The following is a 24,051-nucleotide window of genomic DNA, read 5'->3' as shown; positions in this document are numbered from 1 at the left end:
CACTGCGCTATCAAGGCAGGGACAATCATGCATTTCGTATGGTCCATTTTTCCATGTTACATGCTAGCATTTATTTATCATTCATGGAAATAGCATGTTTGAATCAAAGTACAAAGAACCCATGCATTAATCAAGTATGCATATATGTTTATAGGTATGTAAGAAAATTCATGAAAATAACATTTTTCAATCAGAGAACACAAAACCCATGCCTACCCATGCCTAGCTTATTTCTATACAACTATATATAGATCGAGATTATGTCTTTGCAATAATTGTCATTCTTTTTTCTTTTTCTATTTTTTTTTTTGCCAAATAATTTTAGTTTGAATCTGCATTTTATGTATGACAATCAATTGCTTTTTGATCATTCATACATTTCAAGAAGACCACATAACCTGATGGGATATTTAACCCAGCCTTATAAAAGTAACTCATCATTAATTTGATTTTACAAGCTTTGTTATTACAGCATAAATTTCCTCGAGAGTTACTTCATAAAACAAAATATATAGAGAAATTCCAAATATTGTACAAATCACTGTTTTATCCTGTCCTTTTCCTTTTTTCCACATTTTTTTCTAACAGTTAACAGAGTTGTTAATACTTAATAACAACTTGTAATTTGTGTTAGAATTTGATAAAGATATAAATTGGACCAGACTAGAAGAAAAAGGGCTACATTTTAACAGAACAGCCCAATAAAATAAAAAGCCCAACGACTAGGATATGAAAATCCCTTATATATGTCAGTATGTCACTTCACAGTCATCACCAAACTTCTAAATCATAGGGTTTCTTTCGTTTCTACAAAGCTCCATTTTATCGCCAGCCAGCCAGCCGTTGCAACTACTTTTCTCTTTGGTGTATGTAATCTACTCCATTTAACCACAAAACATTTGACCAACCTAAAAAACAATAGATTGCAAAAATTCTGCTAGGTCAAACTGTGTGTAGCACCACGGTTTACTCTTTAACTAACCTAACTTTCTTTTCTATTTGGACCATTTCTCGATTTGTGTGTGTCATCCTTACGCAGAGGCCATGCTAATCTTCTCTGTATCGTTCCAATTTTATCGGATGTCCCCGAATTAAGGGACAACTTTCTTTTCTATTTAATCAGACCTTGAGGTATTCCATCAGGTATGAGTCTTACTAGCTTCTTATATTTGCAGGGATGAATTATTGGGAGAATTTTTCGAGAGTCCTGGATTCCATTCCAGACACTCGTGTAATTTAAGATTAGAATTAGAATAGTTTGCAGTTAAAAAAAACTATATGTTGAGCATTACTAGTGTGACAATGTTTGTGGCGCAAGCACATGTTTTTTCCTTTACCCAACATGAGCTACAATCTTGCCTCGTGTTTGATCATAAAATGATGCATTCAATCACGACTACCGTTTGTATCACCTATATATGTGTTTCCGCATCTTTTCTAATGAGTTCCACCGTCATAGATTTGTATGCAGCTTTTCTGTTTATCATGTATATCCAACTTATAAAGGTAGTTTATCTTGGAATGGTACCAAATGCTTTATTTGTTGAGCTAATTAAAACATATCATCACATCACCTGTATTAATTTGACGTGATATTCGTTTATTTTTTTTTTATTTTTTTTATTTTTTATTTTTTTTAACTTTAGTTATTTTTTTAATCTTTGTTATCCCTTCGTAATTATAACTAATATTGTAATTGTTGTAGCTTATAATTATAGTATTGCATTAATTACAGTATTATGCAATACATGTATCAAGCTAGTTATATGACATCAATGTAAAACAACTCTTTCATTTATAATTTAAAAGACATAACATAGTTAAAAAAAAACAACAAAAATTAAAAAACCTTTCCAAGATACACGTAAGATTAATACACAGAATATGATGGTATGGTTTTAGGTTATCGCATGAAGTATACAACACCATTTCGATATAAATTGTCTTTATCAATTGGATGTATATGATAAAGCGGATAGCTGGATCCAATCTATATGACAGTGGAATTAGCTAGATAATAGGGTTGTAAACGAACTGAACGAGACCTTGTCCATATTCGTTCGTTTAAGTTAACGAACGGTTCACGAACGGATATACGAACATAATGTTGTGTTCATGTTCGTTTATTAAGGAAATTGGCTTGTTTATGTTCTTTTGTTTGCGTTCCTAAACTTATGAAAACTTGAAATGTATTTTCCATAAGACATCGAAAAAGATGGTGCTATAAAATTGCATCAAATGACAACGTGAGGAAATAATGGAGCGAGGATTTCTTCCTGATATAGACGGGCATATCTGTAACAATCCTGTTACTTCTTGACTAACACCTCCCTGCACCCTGCTAGTGGTGGCCGGTGATTTTGTTTGTGGGTAAATAACGATGTACCATTGGCACCCTATAAAATTACATCAAATAACGATCTATAATATCACATCTTTTTATGTGTTTTCCATTTATTTATTTCAACATCTACTCTCTTGAGGTATCATATATATCCATTCCAAATGTTACTTTCTTGATAGAAATGTATCATTACTCATAAAATAATCACATAAAAGGATAGTGGAATTTGACCATGGTCAAGTTAATTACTCAAGGAACCATCTAAAATAATTCTAATCCTTTTTATAGAAAAACAATTATATAGATATATATATATCCAGATAAATTCTACACTTGTTTATAAAAGTGTTCACCATAACACTTGAACCTATATATGCAGTAATATTATAATGTATCGTGAGATGTCCGTAACTATTTTTTAATATATAAAATGTACGTCTTATGAAAGTAGCATTATAGGTAAAAAAATAAAATAAAAAACATGTCTCAACATTATTACTCGTATTTGGGTTGTAAAGCTATAACCGGCCCTCTAACAATTTTTTTTTTTTTTTTTTTTTTACGTGTTTTTCAAATTAAATTTTCTTTTCGATAAAACATCGAAAAAAATGGTGCTATAAAATTACATCAAATGACAACGATTAATGAGCCATAATAGCCATATAAATTAAGTGGACTCTCTTACACCTAATCAAAATCCATAAAATCGACATAGAGACAATCGATTAAAATACTTCACTAGACAAACTTTTTGTTATTTTCATTATCGCAGCATTTATGTACTTTTACAAAGACCACCATATATCAAACGAAACAAATAACCTCAAATACAATGAAACCTTTATAAATTAATAGTGTTAGGACTACGATATTTTATTAATTTAGCGAATTATTAACTTATCAAGTGTTGATTATTTCCACTAAACTCTTAATCTGAGTCTGGACAAATTATTAATTTTATCAAAATATTAATTTCGTATTAATTTATTCTTGGACCATTGGCCCTATAGTAAATCCAAAAAAATCCCCTTGTAACATGTAGCATTAATCATGCATTTCGCATGGTCCATTTTTTCAAGTTACATGCTAGCTTTTATTTATCATTCATGGAAATTAGCATGTTAGAACCAAAGTATAAAGAACCCAGCATTAATTATGCATGCATATATATATGTTTATAGGTATGTAAGAAATTCCATGAAAATAGCATTTTCCATTAGAGGATCACAAAACCCATGCCTAGCTTCATTTCCATACAACTATATATAGAGATTATGTTTTTGCCATTTTTTTTTTTTATATAATTGTCATTCTTTTTTAGCCAGATAGTAGTTAGTTTGAATCTGCTATTATGTATGACAATAAATTGCTTTTTGATCATTCATACATTTCAAAAAGTCTACCTAACCTGATGGGATATTTCATATTTAACCCAACGTTAAAGTAACTCATCATTATTTTGTTTTTACAAACTTTGTTATTACAACATATATTTCCTCGAGAGTTGCTTCATAAAACAAAATAAATAGAGAAAAATAATAGATAATGATAAATCAACTTAATTGGTGTGCTTAAAGATATGCCTAATAGTAAGATGATTGTAATAACAAAGTAACTTATTAGGCATATCTTTCAACATATAAATCTTTCAAGGATTTAAGAAACAAGTAACTTATTGCAATCGTACTTTATGTTTTTATTTTTCATTTTTGTTTTAGCTCGTATTTTTCCATTTTTGATAAATTGATTGAAGTGTGCAGAAGTATATTGATTTGTAGTCTGAAGGAAACTATGCACTTGGCCAAAAGCTAAGTGTGGGGGAGTTCGAGCATCAAATCGCTGAAGAAATCAGACCTCGGAACATGTACAGGAGTTACGAGCGCCGCTAGTTACTAACCAGCGCCGCTGGGACTGCATCAGGGCGGCTAGCGCCGCTCCTCACCATCCGGCGCCGCTCCCTGTCCAGATTTAGCAATGAGCGCCGCTAGGCACATCACTAGCGCCGCTGGTCTTCAAAATCAGCGGCGCTACCCGCTCCACCAGCTTCGCTTAAAGCTCTGTTCTGCGCACCAGATCGCCAAAAACACAAAAAAAAAATTAGAAGAACCCAAAAATCCAAAAAAAAAATAAAAAAAAAATCAGAAAATACCAAAAAGAAAAGAAGATGGAGAAGCAACCATGGATCGCCATCAATTGGAGGCGATTGAAGTTATCAAAAGCTCATTATGTTCAAGTTGTTCCACAAAATGCCATCTGATGTGCAAAATCGAGCTTTAAATTTATAAAACTAGATTTACCTAAAAACTCACTACTACGCACTATCAGACAGTGGACCCGACCGTTTGTAATATAGCTAAGAGGTAAGACCGTGTTCGTTCTCAGGGACTGGATTGACTAGTTGTTTGATGAAATGGTTTGGAAAACGGGTGTTGCTTCGAAAATCCTCTTGACAATAAAATTAAAATGAATTTGAAAGACAAATTGCATAAAAGTAAAGATGAACTTCAGACAATATTAATAAAAGTTATCCACCTTGAATTCACTTGACTTCAAATGTAATTGCATTTCATTAAGACCAAATTCGTTTGAGTTTAAAGATAATCGTGACAAGATTAAGGTGCTCACGTGGTATCAACAACCATGAACAAATTACCAAATCACCTAAGTTGTTAGTTAAATTACCCAAGCCGGTACCACCAAAGCCAAGACAACTTTACCAACAATTAGTTTTATTGACTATTGAATTATCAATTGCACCTATGTATAAATAACGTAGTACCACCAACCGCTATGAATCACGTTGACAAAATTACTCTTTTCTTAAAATGATATTCACTATCATACCATGAACTAATGATAATTACTCATAGACAAGTAACCGTTTTAAAATCACACATACATTCAACTGGTACCACCAACGAAGAATTTATATGCAACCAATATCATAGTAATTAATAAAAAGAATTAAATCATCAAGATCACGGAACAATGATAATTAAATAAACCCTTTTGAATTAAAAATATTGCAATCACATCATTCGTCTAGTTTCATCAAGGTGGATGATTAAACGTTTAGCCACTCATGATCAATTCAAAATATTGATTAAAATTAAAGAAAAACATGATGTACCAATCGTTTGAGAAATTGAAATTGCAAGACAATAAAAGTAGATACGATCTAAATGGGTGCTTGTGAATCTTCAATGAATCCGCCTAAGAAAAACTTGATTGGAGATTGAATAACCCTTGTAGAACAGCTCCTAGAAATATTTTAGATAATTGGAAAAATAGGGTTTCTTTTCAATTTATACCCTCTCAAAAATCTGATGCAGAAACGACCTACACTTTCAGATCCCGTGCACCCACTGCGGTGCAGTGGGATGTGCCTTCCCTCACTGCGGCGCAGTGGCCTGGGTTTGACTTTGACTTTCATGTGACTGCGGCGCAGTGGCTATGGTAACCCCCACTGCGGCGCAGTCCGATTCCACGTACTAAATTCTTCTTCCAATGACTGCGGCGCAGTCATCCTTTGCAACCCTCACTGCGACGTAGTGGGGTAATTTCACTTCGAGGCCGTGGATATGGACTGCGACGCAGTGGACTAGGTACATCGCCACTGCGGCGCAGTCATAAGCATGTGAACAAAATTCATCTTTACGATCTTGAAACTTGCTGAACCTCACCGTCTCTTCCACTTGAAACAACTCTCGGTAATACAAACCAACTTCTAGGCCAATAAATCTTCCGAAAATGTACCAAATGAACGCGTAACCTGTTTAGAGCCTGAAAACACTAACAAACACATAAACGCGCCAAATGCACATAAAATCGACTTAAAACACTTAAATAAATGGCCAATAATGATGTGGGCTGTAAGAACTCAACTAAACTCGACCATTTTTTTTTTATTATTATTACACAAGTTGAGTTTATTTGACCAATCCATACTTAGGAAATTTTTTGACAAAATAAAGTGAAAAACTCAAAATGTTCAAATTCAAAATCTAACAAATTAGAACACCTTAATATGTTATAATAAACATATCTTATAAGTTTCAGACCTTAAAAACGTCAATTGAAGCTCGGAAATTTTTGCTCGAGAACAGAAGGACTGCGACCACTAGCACGGTCGACCGTGCTCTGCGACCGTACTCTCAGGAACTGGACACCAAGAGGAAATACTGCAGACGCTGAGCACGACCAGCCGTGTCTGCGTCTGTACTCTTACTGCACACACCAAACATCAAATTTGACTATTAACTCAATTTGCAACCTTTTCCAAACTCAAACACAAGTTCCATCACACATCAAATCTGATTTCAAACCTTCACATGACATAATTTACAACACAACTCAAGTGCCCATTTGATCATACATCATTTACACATCCATACGGGTCATTTTATCCAAGTTGACACATTACAAAAGACGACTTTCAAAATTGGAAATTTCGGCATGACCCATTCGTAAAATCATTATCCAAACCTGTTACGGATTATGAGTTTCTCCAAAACGCTTTTAAACAAAATCAATACATTACAACTACAAAACGACCCATTGAAAATACCCAAAACTCGAGTCTAACACTAGACATCATAATAATTTTCCAAAAAGACATAACAAGAGTACAATGAGCCGATAGTTCGAAGGGGTCACTATGGGTCCTATTACCAATACCATTATCCGCATTTAACCAAATCAACCTATATCCATTAAGCATCTTTAACTTCAATCTTAACATTACTTAACTTTCATCCGCATCTGGGACAACCTATAAAAAGGGTAAACAACTAAAAGAATAAGCTAAACGCTTAGTGAATGCATACACATATAATCATACACAAGTTACCATACAAAAAATGCATCAATTATAGCCTATCAATTGATAGTCATCTCATCCATATCATTCATAATACTAGTAAGACTTTACCCACCTACTAGTCGTAATCAACAATTAGGCTAGTAGGAATTTACCCACCTACTAACTCTCATAAACAATTTGGCTAGTAGGAATTTACCCACCTAGTAGCTCACAAAATCAATTTGGCTAGTAGGATTTTACCCACCTACTAGCTCACACAATCATTTTCACCATGGCCATGGACAATTTGGCTAGTAAGAATTTACCCACATAATAGCTCTCACATACAATTTGGCTAGTAGGAATTTACCCACCTACTAGCTCACATAATCAAAATTATGCTAGTAGGAATTTACCCACCTACTAGCTTCATTCATTAAATCAACACTTTGACTAGTAGGAATTTACCCACCTACTAGTCTTCATATTCAACAAACATATGGGTCATAGGAATTTACCCACCTATGACCTCTAATAACAAGAACATGATCATATGCATATACACTCACCTTATTTGCGACCACAATTGCAAGATGACCATAAAACAACGTATTTGCAATCAACCTATCAATTCGCATTAAAAACACACATATGGTCATTCATCACGTATAAGGTCACCTAGCCATAATCACTAGCATTCCAACACCCAACCCATCATTTACACTCTTATATTAATCTTGGGTTAGTTCACATAACATGTATCTCTTATATCATTTTCATATGGCCAGCTCACTTTCATACAAAAAGTACCATGATCATCATTTGACCAAGCTGCCTTCAAACGAGTGTAACTCAAGTTCTACTTACTCTTTTTACTTGATTCCAGTGGCCAAATTCACATGACACATATACCTACATTTCATCTTTAGTGTCCAACACGTGAATTGTCTTTCAAAGGTGACTTTTGGCCATTCTAAAAACACAAACAGTTGATGTTGTTAACAAAACGGTTTTGACCTACTGACTTCAAATGACCATAACTTGCGTTCTACAACACATTTTGACCTCATTCCAGTGGCCACCTCTTTATAACACATTTAGGTACATTTTATCTTCAGTGACCAAGACATGAATTAACTCTTAAGGATGTGTTTTACCCGTTTTAATAACAAACACAGAATCAGTTTTGCTGAAAGATCAGCATGACACCCCTGAATTCAAAAATTCATAACTAGAGTTCTACTTCGAATTTTTAACTCATTCCAGTGGCTAAATTTACTTAACACAATAACCTACATTTTCTTTTTAGGGCTCAACAAGTGAAAATTCTGTCATGGGGGTGTTTGACTCGTTTCAAACTCAAGGACAGAATCTGTCCAACTTTGTTCTTACTAGTATTCAACAAAATCTATCATGAAACCCAACTAAAAACCCCTAAATTGATTAAATTTCATTAACCCTAACTTATATTATAGCAATTAACTCAATATAAATAAAACCCCCAAACTTTTCCCAATCCAATTAGTAATAAGAACCCTAATTTCTAAAAGAAAGCAAGAATTTGGAATTAGGTTAAAGAAATTGTTACCTCAAGAACTTAAGGAATTAGATTTGAATTAAAATATCCTTTTCTCCTTTTTCTCTCTTGGAATTCAGCCAGCCCTCCCCACCAACACAATCCCTGACTTTTAATTTTGATGAATGAAGATTATGGAGAGGATTCTTATTATAGATTCCAATAAGGATTTTTGATTTGCATGAAGATTTAAGATTGAATTGGGTTGGAAGAGCATTAACATGAAGAAAGGGTTTTGTGTAGTGGAAAGATGAGTATGAGAAAGGAGAATTGGCTGGCATTCTAATGCTATGCCATGACCCAAATGAAAATTAGTGGGCGTAATACCCGCTATCCACTAAAGTTCCAACTAAATTAAACCCGCATCTAAAAATAAAATACCAGGAAATTATTTTAATGTTAAAACTATAATAAAGGTTTATTTTCTTTACTTTAACATTTCGGGATGTTACATGGGCGATGGGTATAAATTGGTCACATCACCATCTTCAAACAATAATCATGTAATTACAGACCCGGGAAGTTTCGTTAATCCTTTTTCTATTTAATTTTTACGTGTTTTTCCTATTACCCTTTTTTATCTATGTCTAGTACAGCGAGGACGTTGTACAATTTAAGGGTGGGAGATGGAATAGGAAAAACCCTTGGTCTAATTGTTTGATTTTAAACAAGTTTTCTACTACTTATTTCATGAAAACTTAAGTTTTTAAGTGTCTGAAAACTATTTTGCGAATATAAGCTTTGCAAGTTGACAAAAGATGACGATATTTAAGCAACATTAGCTTGGTAGGATGAACGGTTAGTTAGAATTGGTAGCTTAATTATAAATTTGTGGCTGTTCATGCTTTCAACGATTAGAGCTTAGACTGAAACTGTATGCGATTATGTTTGCCATATCACACTTAACCGGACTTTAATATACCTAGCAATTTAGAGCTTTCTAGTCCTTAGCATAGGTGTAATAATTGGACTTAACATATGTGCTTGTGTAGGAACTATTTTAGATGTATGGTTTACCTTAAATCTTACACTATTTAATGTGAACTAGTTGCATGCGGAGTACGATTATGAGTCACTGGGATCTCTGATAATGTCAATTGCATGAATAACATAGTAAATCTAAAGAAAAGCCAATCAGTAGATTAAATAAAAGTTCAAAGAACTATTAACGAGTAAAATCCATATAAATACATCAAGTTATGTCGCTCTGTGCGTGGGGAACCACTGACCTGTCACCGCTGTCTTGATGTGAACTTTTAGTTGAGTTATGTCACTCTGTGCGTGAGGAATCACTGACCTGACACCGCTGTCTCAACTATTAAAGATGATAATATTGTATGACTGCTTTTGTATTTAGCTAGCAAACATGACTGTAGTGTAAGAGTATATCTAAGTAGTGACTCACAAGTACATACACTTTGAAATATAAATGCCTTGCTAGTAGCTAGTAGTTTTGATTGCTATACAAACTTGAATTAAGTGCTTAACTAGTCTGCAAAAGGTAGTAAGATTGAGCAGTAAGACATGTGGAAGTATAGAACTGTTTTAGAGGTATTAACACAAATAAAAAGTTAGCTATTAGTTTTGATTGACTGATTATCTAGCCTCTAGTTATAGCTTACTGATTTTTTCTAAAGCTTTCTCAAATCATTTTGCATGACTATGCTTTCAAATGAATTCGATATAGTAGAATACTTTAACACTTAAGATGTCCACTCATCAATTGTTTTATTTTTCTCGGACTATTTGCTCGAGGACAAGCAAAAGCTTAAGTGTGGGGGTATGTGATGAGCGTCCATTTTGTGATAAAAACCCCTAAAGAAAGGTTTCATTTCTATGCTTAAATGAGTTATTATTCCAGAACTATTGGTACTTAATGAATGACGTGTTTATGCAGGTTCCCGGAAGATGCGAGAGAGGGTAAATGACATCAAGTGACTCAAGAAGGAAGACTATGAAGTTACAAGACACAAGGAAGTGATTTGGGAGCCAAATGAAGACGCAAGAACAAGTACAGCAACCACCAGCGCCGCTAGCCCATGGAAGCCCAGGACCAGCGCCGCTGGTCGGCCCAGATCAGTAACCGACTTTTATCCCTATTTAAGTCGAACAAACCCTCAAAACTCTAAGAGAGGGCCGATTCAGCAGCCCTAGCCGCCCAGCAACAACCCTATATTATCAAAGGAGGTTTTGGAGCTTCTAACACCTCTCGATCTTCACTCTTGGTCTAGATCTTTCATCTTTATTTACTTTATATTATCAAACAATGTCTTTCATCTTTTCAGACTTTGTTATTCCTTTAATAATGCTAGGCTAGTAGGCTGAATACTTGTTTGGATCGATGTGACCATGTAAACGCTTATTGTTTTACTGTGTTTGTTTAGATTCTGTTGAAGTGTGCTTTACTGTTTATCGTAGATCCATGTGTATTGTAATTCATGTTGCTAATGGTTTAATATCTGAATATATTAGTTTAAGTCTGATGGTTGTCTATGATCATACACTAGGACTAATATGCTAGGACAGAAAACGACTAGTCGGTCTATAACTAGAAGTAAAAAGCGATTCACTTGTAGCCGAGGGATCCAGAATCATAGTAACTAGGATGAATTGAACATGAAGCTTAACAATGCCAGACACGATCCTTTGACTTGGAAACAAGCCCTGTGGTTACCGGAGGGAATTATATTTGGTCATGGCTTAAGAGGCAGGTAATTGAAAGATGAATTAGTAACTCAAACTTTAGGTCATTAATGCTTAAAACAATGAATCTAGCGAGAATTTGTTTTAAAGGATAGAGTGAGTCTAGCGACAACACTACTAACTAGGCAAAGTGAATCTAACGAGAATTTGAACCGTGATTAAGTTTCCAACAGGCTAACAAACCAGTAGGATAGTATTTGGTTGCACCATGAGATCGGAGATGCCAAACAAGTATTTTAATTTAATTACTATTATTTGTTTTTTCCAAACTACTTTCAGATTAGCCTCTCACTGCAAAGCGCGTGGTTAGATTTTTAATTTACTGCTAAAAGTATTAGTTTATTAGGAGTTAGTGACAAACCCCCAAACAAACTAAAATTACACGTACTACTAGATTAGGTAATGCAAGCGTCCTTGCGAACGATCCTGTAACTCACCACTAGGCTATATTACATTGTCCGGGTTCTCTGCTCGTTAAGTGTGTTTAGGTTAGATAGTTACTTGTACAACATAAATTTAAAGACAAGAAATAAAACGCACATCATTTATTTTATAGGAGCATACTTCTTTATAATAATGTTGGTGTAAAATGGGTCGACGGGCTCGGGTTGGTGGTAGGTCATGCTTTATCTATTTATAGTGTATATTTAATTTGATGTATATTATGGTTTTTATATTTGTCCTCTAATATGCTATATGCACTAAGATTACATAAAATCTCAACATATGATTTAATCATGTTAACAAATGATTTAAAATAATCTGTAAATGGGTAACACGAGTAACCTGATTGATTTCAGGTTAAGATGTACGACCCACTGTGCCTTATACCGCAAAACTAAGCAAAACGTGTAATGGATAACTATATTAAGTGTTGTTTAATTTCTGATATCCGTAGGAATTATGACAGGTTGGTAAAGATAACTAGGGCAATTTCAAACATCTCTTAAAGGAGCAGGAGTATTCAAATGAAGTTGAACATAATTCTCAAAAGGTATCGACTCAAAACACACTCAATAAACTTCGTCAAACTTTGGTCTGATCTATATGGTCAAGGTGATACATCTATCTAAACTGCAGCTTTTGAACATGTTTTTTTCTTTGGAGTCGTTAAGAGTCATGGAGAACAGTCACTTTCCGGCTCCCATAATTGGCTTCAGGTGAGTGTTTTTACGTATGTTGAATTTACCATCTTTAGTATACACACCCATTTTGATAAAAAGGCACATTTTGACCATTGTGGGAAACGTGAGGTCTCTGTATTTAAAAGAGGTTGCATCCTTAATCTGGTCATTTTGGAGTTCTAATTTTTGATTTATATCTCTTACAATTCTGCAGTCATTGATGTATGTTGTTGATTTGTAACACCCCGAGCTAGAGCTCGAAATATTACGGAAATTTTATAGCACACGGTGAAATTAATGTAGGCAAACAAAATGATAATAAGTGAATTCAGTGAATCCAACACAAGTCAAATATTCATACAAAATGCATAAGGAGCAAACGACCACCAAAGTTTACAAAAAAAAAAAAATCATCAAGAGATGGCTATCGATCCTAAGCATAATGCAAAAAGTGGGTATATGGATCCTTGATCCACGTAAGTCCAAACCCAGGTCAAAAGCTAGCAACTACCATGCATCTCATCCTTGATTCACTTGATTCCCTGAAAAGTGTATTCCCTGAAAAGTGTACTAAACAAGTCAACACGAGATTGGTGAGTTCGTAGTAATGGTTCACGAGGAACCAACGTCAATAATCACAATGTGTATAAGTAAAGAAATCAAGTACATACAAGTAGCCTTTGTGTGTCACACATTCAATACAACGAGATTACACGACAAGTAAAGCGTGTGTAGTAAATAAACACCAGTGATGTCAACATCAAGATATGTGTTGTATGAATGTCAATGTCATAATGCATATCATACATGTGTCCATCAAGTCAACAATGCAACGATCCTCACATGTCATCACAATGAACAATGTGGCATCTCAAAATCATCGGCGTATATATGTCTATATACCCGGAGTCATGTACGTTCATCAAATCAACACGAGTGCATACGTCTATACACTCGGATGTACTCATTTGTCTCATCAACAATCATATCATTATATATGCGTGTGTGTCTCAATCACGAGTCCATAACCATCAAACCAACCACAATGATACGTACATACACTTAGGAGGATTATACTTTCAATGAGTTCTTGATGCTTATATATAGGGTCACCCGCAGTCTTCCCACCACATCTCAAACCCTTTGAAGGCATAACCAACATTTATGTATGTACAACTATCCTGAATAATCATCCAATCATATCCATATGTGTAAACCAAGCTCAAGTCGTACATTCAATATCACAATCAAGCAATCAAACAATCAAACATATAAGCGTACACTTTTCAGCCCGGATCTCAATTGAGTAGGGAGCTACGGAACTAACCTTGAGTGGCTATGACAAGTTAAGATTGGGCTACAAGCGTAAGATATTCGTCACACATTCACAACCTATAGTTATACATACATACATATTAATATACGTTCATACGTTCATGATTCGAGACTTGATCGTTTGATCATAAGAATCCAAAATTATGTTTGTTGGATGGCTATGAGATTAAGGGGATGTTAGGAATTGACTTGACATGGATTAAAACGGGTTAAAGACATAAAGGGAGAAAGCGGGCAGCAACATGGGCAAGAATAGTTTGACTAAAAAGTCAAAATTTGCCAAAAACATCCAAACCCTAATTCGACACTTGAAATCCGATTTTTGTGTGATTTAAGACTCAATTCGACATATGATCAACATGATTGAGCATAACAAACATAACCCCTTTCTTAGTTTCATTCCATAACATCACTTTAACTCAATATTCGTTCTTGGCCCATTTTGACCTCACAAAACCCTAATTCGACCTAGACCTCGATTTGAAGAGTGTCAACACATGTTTTGAGCATAATTTGACATAAGTAATGTGTATGAAACTAACCCATACTTTAAAAATCACTCCATAACTTCAATTAAGCCTCAAATCCGATTTTGACCTAATTTATCCAAGTTGTAAACCCTAAAATCGACCAGTTAAGCTTTTAAACCGAAAATTGAGTAAGGGTTTTTTAGGTTAGACTTGAAACATGATTATAAACATAAAATGGTGAATTTGAGATGAGTTTTACTTACCAAAATTACCTTCAAAGAGTCAAACCCGAATTTGAGCTAGATGGAAGGATTTCTTAGACTTTGACCTTCAAATCCTTGGTATGATGATTAAATGATGATAATGATGATGAATTTAAGACTAATCTAGCTTGAATAACATTTATTGATGATGATTTGTTAGAGAGAGAGTGAGGAGTATGTTGGGTCTTGCATTCAATGTGTGTGTGAGAGAAAGATGAAATGAAAGGAGTGGATGAGATGAAGGAAGAGTTGGATTGGGTGGGGTTTGGATAGGGTTGGGTCAAAGGTAAATAATCTCTTTTTTTTTTCCAGCACTTTTAGACTATTACCCCACGAATTAGTCTTATTCTGTCTATTTTCCATTTTCGCCTCTTTTAGACTAATACCTCACGAATTAGTCTTATTCTGTCTATTTCCCATTTTCGCCTCTTCTAGACTAATACCCCATGAATTAGTCTTATTCTGTCTATTTCCCATTTTCGCCTGTTTTAGACTAATACCCCACGAATTAGTCTTATTCTGTCTATTTCCCACTTTTAGACTATTACTCAGAGAATTAGTAGCACGAGTTACACACATGAAGGGTGAATCCGAAAAGAAAAGGAAAATGTTACATACATAATTAACGAAAGTCAATGGGTCCAACACCACGAATGTTACAATTAATCACATAGTCAACAAAAATCAAACATAGTCAAATAGGTCAAAATTCGCGAATGTGGAGACAAGTCAATCAAGTTAGTAAGGATTTTAAGCAATTAAAATGGCAGTCTCAAGAATTATCCCTTTTACAAGTCAAACTAGCCGTTGCAAGTCAAGATGATGTTGTGGATGTCATTTGTTGTGTTGTTAACATATATCAAAGTTCCATTCGTTTTCAATGTTCTATGACATAGAGATCTATCATTCAATACTTAGTGAAATACTTTTTTTTTGTTCTTTCAGTCGTTTAAATATCATTCTACTATTAGAAATGTTGTGTTTGTAGCCCTATTTCCTTATATTCATGTTGAAAATTATCGTCAGTTGCAACAATTTATATGTTGTAAGCGATTGCGGCTGCAATGTGCGGGCTAGTAATCTTTTATTGAAATTTGGGATCCAGAAAGCCCAAAAAAGAAGAAAAGCCCAATTAATAAATAAAAAAGCCTACCAGTTTAATAAAGGATTGCAACGTATTCGGTTTTGGACTTTTTGGTATTGAACGAACGGTTCGATACTAGCTCAGTACCGGTATTTACCGAATAATTTACCAAGTCAATGGAATGAGTAATTTTGAGATCCAAATCAAGTCAACGAAATGTAACTTTTAAAAAGATTTGTAATGACTGTAATGTCATAAAATTATTAGATAGCAGATTAATGATAATTATCTATGAGAACCTATAACGATTTTTCCAACATTGAGAACATGAAATGGACGGATGACCTATGGTTCAATAGTTTTATATGACTAGACATCGTTTTAGGTCTTAAGAAATCTAGGGTCTCTATATTTTGTATTATCTTTGAACTTTCGACTAAGTACTGTTATATGATTTGTATAACAATAACACCCTTTTACTGGTTTTGCATAAACATCTGTATTTTAAATGTAGTTTATATAAAAATCGTATGGTTGTTTTCTTTATTTGTTTATAAATAGTGGGAGATCTTCTAAAATAAAAGATTATATTTTTTTTGAGTGAACTGCACTTTACCCATTATGTAATGTAGAAATTAAGTTTTAATCTTGTTCATTTTATTGTTTGTATTGTTGAAACTATGTTATGACCGTTCATTATTTTTATCTCAATATTTTTTATACTACATAATAAAACATTTGTTATTTCTAATTTTTTTAATTAAGTATTTGATAATCCTAAAATACACATTTATTTTGTTCATCAATTTAAACATTTTCACCTAAGATATCAATAATACTCTTAATGATATTATTGAAAACATACATCCCTCAACTTTTAAAATAATTATACTACTCCTTTTTACGTTAATCACTTTTACATTAATACTCACACCGTTACCACCACCGCACCACCGCCACCACCCGTTGCCGCTATCGCTACAGTGCCACACCACCATGTAGTGCGAGCATATGTCTAGTTTAATATGATGGAGTGTGTGTATAAATTCTATGGTATTATTACTAATCTGATGATTGTATGTATAATTAACTTTGTAATATTTTTTTTAACAGCCATCTTATACATCTAAACTATTTTTTTGCCATTCATAATAAATGTACATGTTATACTGTATGATGTACAACTGTATAAAATATGCATTGTTGTGAGTGACTAAAAGTTGTTGTAGATATATCACTCCTCATATTAAAATCAAACAAGCAAAGAGCTTGAAATACAGAACATGGAGTTAAGAAATACATAAAAAAATTAAAATTAAAGGAAGACCAAGTATTTCTATCCAAATGACCGAATTTTGATCTTGTAGGTAGCCACATGGAAAAAGTAGGTTTCTTTAATTTTCTCGAACGACCATTGTTTAGATCGAATTAAAGATGTGATCGTTCCTTGATTTCCATAAGGTATAACTTTGTAAATTTAATTAACCTGTTAAACCAATGAGTTTAATAACTTCCGGAATTTTTTAATCATTAAACCGATTCGACATGAAAAACCAACATTTGAAACATTGTACTGGAATCTAAATATTTGAATGTCAACGCACAATTGACTAAGACTTGAAAGCGTTGACGTGATGCCCACATACATTATACTACTAGATCTATACCCGGTCGTTGACCGGGATAGAAACAATAAAATATATTAATAAGCATACAAAACATGATCAACTTTATCTCATAAACTTAAACAAAATAATCTTACATTAAAATAGTCATTGGTATAAGATGGCATTGTGAAATCTACAAAGAGATTTAAATTTAATTGTCCTAACCAGATCCTCCTTCGAGAGTTACCCGAATTTAATCAGTTTGATATATATTAAAATTTTCAATGCTTGATCTTACCCCAATTTTGACTTGAAACCGACTTGAAAGATTGGGTTAGGGTGGTGAAATCTTGACCTGGTAACCCGCCAACTTGATTTTTTTGGTTTGGGATCAGGTTGACTTTTGGGGTTGATAAGTCAACCTGCCAATAAACTCATTTTATTCCACAACCAATTTGACTTAGAATCAACCTCTCAAGTGTCAACCCACCAACACACATGACACGGGATTAAACCGCCAACTCATTTAACTTGCCAACCTACTTTTACTAACCCATGTGACCTGAAATCAACCTACCAACCCAGAAATCAACATATTAATTAGATCGCTTCGGTAGAACTGACTCAGGTTCGAGTTGAAGTTACTGTCTTAAAAAATTTATAAGGTTAAGTTAGGGTAATAAAGCTTCAATCCGTCAACCGTATGCAGATCCGAAATAGGCTTACTGCAAAGTATATGATTGGTCTTAGTTTTAAATAATAAGTACCAATATACCATATTAAGTCTCTACCTTATAGCTTTAATATTTATATTATTTATATATAATTATTCAACCTAACCTTTTTTTTTAAACATTCCACCATTAAATTACAATCAAAATTTAAAATAGATGATTGACAAAGCTGATCACCATTACCCCAGTTACCGCATATAATATCGAACAAATATGTTTGTTTTGATATAAACATATGACATAAAGTGGGAAAAATATAAATTTATCTTGTATAGAAAGCTTTAAAATGTAAACTCAGATAGCTATTATTTCTTATGACTTTGAACTTAGATTCAACAAACTAACATTTTTTTAACATTTTTACTTGACATATGAACTCTTAATTAAATGTTTATATTATAGTTTATCACCGTAGGATTCAAACAATCTTATATATTTACTTGACATGCGATCTCACAATTAAATGGTAATTTATTTTATTTTTTAATTATTTAGAAAATCTATAAGCCAAACTTCTTATATATTTGTTTAATTCATATTTTAAATATTGTTTAGTCTATAGATGTGTTACTTGGTAATTATAACACAACATTATTATTATTATTATTATTATTATTATTATTATTATTATTATTGTATAGATACATATATATAACTAAAAGCTAACAAAATAAGAAATAACAATACAATTAAAGAAACAAAACAAAAGATTTAATATGATTAAAAAAAATGGGACCGATTAGTATACATATTGTTAAAAGGAAAAAGAAAAATTGATCTCCAACAAAAAATAGTATAATGATATTAAATTGCTATATGATAAAGAATTTAGAAATCTAAAATATATATATATATATATATATATATATATATATATATAAATTAAATGATGATATACAGGTATACTAATTTTCAAACAGTTGAAGAATAATAAATTATGAGATTGCAAAAATTTTCAAAAATTAAAGCTAATAATTAAAATGATTATGTACGTCTGGTTTTAAGTAAGCTTTTCCACAGCAACCATAAATAGTTTCCACCTCACACCCCATCGGTCCTTTTATATAATCACTATCCCCTTCCGTTTTTAATCTTTTCTTCTATTATATTACATTGCATCATATTCATAAATTAATAGTAGTGTTGATTTTTATCAGTTGTTAAAACATAAAAACCATTATACGGTAAATTTTTTCTCATGTCGTGTCACTGAGTTGTCGCAAAAAAAAAATGCAAGGGGGTTTTGGAGGCTTTTAGGAGTTTAAAAGCCCCAAGCTTTCACCGTTAAAATGATAGTGTTGTTTGGTTATTCATTTGAGATCAAAAGTCTCAACCCGAAAAAAGCTCATAAAGAACCCGAAAAAGGATTTTTAAAATAAAAGTTTTGTGTAAAAAGGTTGAAATAAAAGTTTCAGCTCCTAACTACATCTCGAAGCTCCTAGACACAACCCTAGCTTGAAAGTTTTATACCAAACATACCTTAAAACTTAGTTAAAGTTTTAAAGTTTATGTTTTCTATCTACACTAAAAAAATATCATAAATACTAATGAAATCCTGTACAATATCTATCTTAATTAAAATGTTTTGTATTTGTTAAAGCATCTAGATGCTACAACTTTTTTGTCATAAGCTTTTGCTACCTCTACCTATGTATCATTAACTAAGTTAACGTAAAGAAGAATTATTAATAAAAGTTGGTATATATTACTGTATATATGTAAATGTCCATAAGCAACTTACACGAAATGCACAGCTTCATCACTTACAATATTTGTTAAACTCTAAAAAGCAAGTTTATTAATGTGATGTATAAAAATAGTTACATTAAATATCATAAAAGATTTACCATAGTTAGATAATATAGTTGACTTTCAATTTAAATGGTGGAGATTAATTTGTGGGTTTATTTTCAATGGTTTAGATCAAAAGATAATCTTATTTTTTTCTCTTTGTAGTGGTAGCCATATATATATATATATATAATTTCTTTCAATCTTTTTGGTCAAAATTCGAAAATGACCAAGACTTTGGAGTGTGGACATCATACTACAATTTCCAGCAGTAATTGGAACATGCCTTTCAATCTTTCATCATACGTGACATACGCAATGTGGAATAAAACAAGTTGTTACTTCATATAGTAAAAGAATGATTTTTAAAAAATCATAAAAGTATAAAACAATAAACAAAGGAAAATGATTAAAAGATAGATTTGTATAGACGATGAAAATAATAGAATTGGTGTCAAACTTAAAACAATAAAAACAATAAAATATGATTTAATATAAAACAATACATTTTTTAAGACACTCTCTATTCATTTTTTAATGATCTAGTTGGAGAGAGAGAAAAAAAACATGAGTTTTTAATTATTTAATAAATATAAATTTTTTATAATTAATTTTATGAAGATGTTTTATATCGTTACAAAAATTGTGCGAGAAGTTTATTTTAAAGCCAAAAAGCTAAAATGATTTTGCTAATTGTCTTATGGGTTATGTACAATGTGAATAAAAATTATAAATTTTTATCACTAAATGTAGAAAAGGATTTTTTTTATATATAGTAATAAAGTAGTATTTTTTATACATGTTAAAAGATATTATTAAAAAAATATATATGTACGTAACTCAACATGACATGATCTTTGTAAATTTAACTTTTCGACACTTTCATTTTTTCTTGCCTCCGTGTATTTGTAATACCCGATTAAAAAAGCCAGTTTATGACTCCTAACAAACTAATACAACTAATATCGAGTGATTATAAACCCCAACTTATAACGAATATATCGTGTACTTGTTTGGAACCCGCAAATCTTAACCGTTTGATATAAGAATTTTGTTCGAAAAACGACAAGATACTTGATTTCTTTTTCACAAGCCATAGGCCTGAGTTTTGGGCAAATGGTTGGGCTAAATCATCAACGCTTATGGGCTTGTTAATTACTCCTTTCGTTTTGTATACTTGGCCGAAATACATAGTTTGAAAAGAATATTAGTATTGCATGTCATTTTTTGTAAAATAGCATTTTTTTTCTACTCTATCATCTATTTATTAGTTCGTTGACTTTTATAATTAAGAGCTTATGTAAGGTATTTCTGATAATATTAATCAATTAAATTTTTTATATCTTTTAAAGTGAACTTTTAATAGAAGACATCCTGAAATGGACATGTTGGATATTAAATTAAAACCATCTAAATTACTCGTACAAGATTGCCTTTATTTCTACAAAAATTTCTCATATTTTCGTTGTCTACAAATTTTACCCGCTTCTCTTTTTCAAGACAGAGTTGATACCAAATATATCCCACAAGCATCTTAACAACTTTAAACATTTTCAGCTGGTATATCCCAACTATAATGTCCAAAATATTTCATTAATTATATTCTCTTATACAATTATTAATTTAATTTTCTATCACATTTATTATAGGGATTATGGCATACGAATGTAACCACCTATAACAAAATGGTTATGTAATGTAGTAACCTACTTAGGTGGCTATGTAATGTATGCACCTATGTTTTTTTTGTTATAATATGTAAGGACCTTTTTATTTTGGTCAATCAATGTAATGACCTATGCATTTTTTTTTTGCTATATTATGTAAGGTCCTTACATATTTTACATAGTATAGCCAAACATAGGTGCATATATTACATAGCTACCCGAGTAGATCACTACATTATATAACCATTTTGTCATAAGTGGTTGCATTCGTATGTCATTATCCCTTTATTATATGACTTTTTTTGTAGGAAATTTTTTTTTTTTTCCAAATCATCAGAGCATTATCGGATAATATAATTTCTTAAACATATGTTTGGTTCGAGTTTAGCATCGTCACGGCATATCGAACGTTGTGTATTGTTGTCGTATGGTGAGGACATCCACGTAGTTTATGATAATGCACTTAAACCATGTGAAACGTTACACATGATTCTAAAATGAATTAATTGTGTACTCTATCTTTGCTTATTTTACTTCTCAGTAACGAACCTATTTCATTAATTAACAAAGTGTTAGAATAATTTGTACAGTAATATACGTTAACAAGTCTTAACTTGGTTCATCTCCTAGAATTCTAGAAAGCACATAGATACATATAATTCAGTTGAAATTACCAACTGATTAATGTCGTCTTCAATGGTAATACTTTAACGAGTGTGTAGAAGTTATTAAAGATATTAATTCCTCTTCCTTTTTTTGATTAATTGTTGAAGTAGAAATGATAGATTAGTTTGGCTTTTATGGCAGATATCTCCTAATTATTTGACGTGATATATTGATGTAACTGTTTCGGTCTTACCTTGTAATATAATTAATTTGTTGTTAAAAAAAAAACCTTAGTAAGATGACAAAACAAAAAAACGAAAAGAAAATAAAAGCAGATTCTATTGGTCAAAATACGGCTTGTAAAGTAAACGTTCTTAGTAACTTAGTGCGGTCAATAAAAACTAAAAAGTGGTATAAGTTAGTGTAACTTTGAAGGTTTAGTACTTTGAACTTTGAAAGGAAAAGCGTCCATAAATTCGACACCGTTCAATCACTTATTCCATAAAATTCATCTTGAATATCAATATATGTTTCACCTTTTGTCACCAATCTTTGGACCTTTAATGTAAGAATGGGACACGAATTCAAAGAAAGAATATGGAACCAAGACTACGCCAAGCAATACAAATATGCCTTCAAACCACCCTATCTACACAACGCATTTTCAAACGTTAAATTTCTTTAAATAGATTTTATCTTAGTTTCACTAATTCTCTAATTAAGGATTTTGATAGAGTAGTGAGTCTGTCACCAATAACTTATTATTAAACGAATAATTTGAGCGAGAAGATTACCCGTGCAATGCGGCGGCAGTGACTGGTGGCGTCGGTATTGGTGATGTTAGAATATGTGGGATCATAATTAATATCATCACCTCCCGATTATACAAGATCAAGGTCTCAACAGTGCATCGGTCCAGGAAGGGTCCAGGAAAGGTCTAAGTCCAATAATTAGAGTCGGTCTTTGTTTAACCTATGTTACCAAAAATAGTTTTCTTTTCTTGTATAAATATAGGGCTCGTGTATGTCATCTATATCAAGAAAATATATATATTTTTTTCCAACTCTATCGATTAACATGGTATCAGAGCCCTCGATGGGCTTCATCATCTACCCTTAAATCCCTCTTTCAATTTATATCACCTAAATCAATACCTAAGCCACCATGGCCGATGAGACCGGCGGCTCGGGTAACGATTTGGTATTACAATTAGCAAACCTGTTACAGAACAACAAACATCAATCTCAACATCCAAAATTAACCGACAATCTTCAAATCAATTTAAAATTAAATAGTACTAATTACTCCTTATGGACCCGTATGATTCGGGTTTCCATAGGAGGCCGATCAAAACAACTTTTGACACACTTAACCGAAAAACCACCAGAAAAATCAACAAGTGAACAATATGAGTCATGGGAACAAGATGACCTGGTCGTATTCTCGTGGCTCATTCAAAACATAGAACCAATGATAGCCGGGAATCTTACCGAATTTTCCACCGCAAAAGAACTGTGGGATGCTTTAGTAATTACTTACAGCAGCGGAAAAGATAAACTACAAGCATTTAATTTGCACATCAAGGCCAACGAACTCAAGCAAAGCGACAAGTCACTCGAAGACTTCTGGATCACATTACAAGGCGTCTGGGCGAGATCGATCGACAGGACCCAAACCCGATGACATGTCCTGAAGATATCAGAACCTATAATAGGATTCGATCCGAACAAAAATTATTCCAATTTTTGAACGGATTAGATCGGACGTTTGAATCAACAAAAAAGGGAGATTCTTAGAACCGACCCACTTCCGGCGGCGGAAGTTGCATATGCTACCATACGGAAAGAGGCTGCTCACCAAAAGATTTTGGGAGCAACCGTCACTGATGTCGGAGAAGCACAAGGTATCGCCACCGGATTGATGGTGAAAGAAGAAAACGGGTTTGG

General features: G+C 32.8%; 1 non-coding gene across 1 annotated transcript; it reads right to left on the bottom strand.

Moving 5' to 3' along the window:
* Positions 1-993: 993 nt before the first annotated feature.
* On the bottom strand, positions 994-1,100 carry LOC122594726. The gene has a single exon (XR_006323087.1). It is a non-coding gene; the product is annotated as a U6 spliceosomal RNA (small nuclear RNA).
* Between the last annotated feature and the right edge of the window lie 22,951 nt (positions 1,101-24,051).

This window comes from Erigeron canadensis, chromosome 3, assembly GCF_010389155.1.
Source record: "Erigeron canadensis isolate Cc75 chromosome 3, C_canadensis_v1, whole genome shotgun sequence".
In the NCBI taxonomy this organism is placed as follows: domain Eukaryota; kingdom Viridiplantae; phylum Streptophyta; class Magnoliopsida; order Asterales; family Asteraceae; genus Erigeron; species Erigeron canadensis.
Note: the sequence above shows the minus strand (reverse complement) of the source record. Positions and strands in the feature narration are given on the sequence as shown.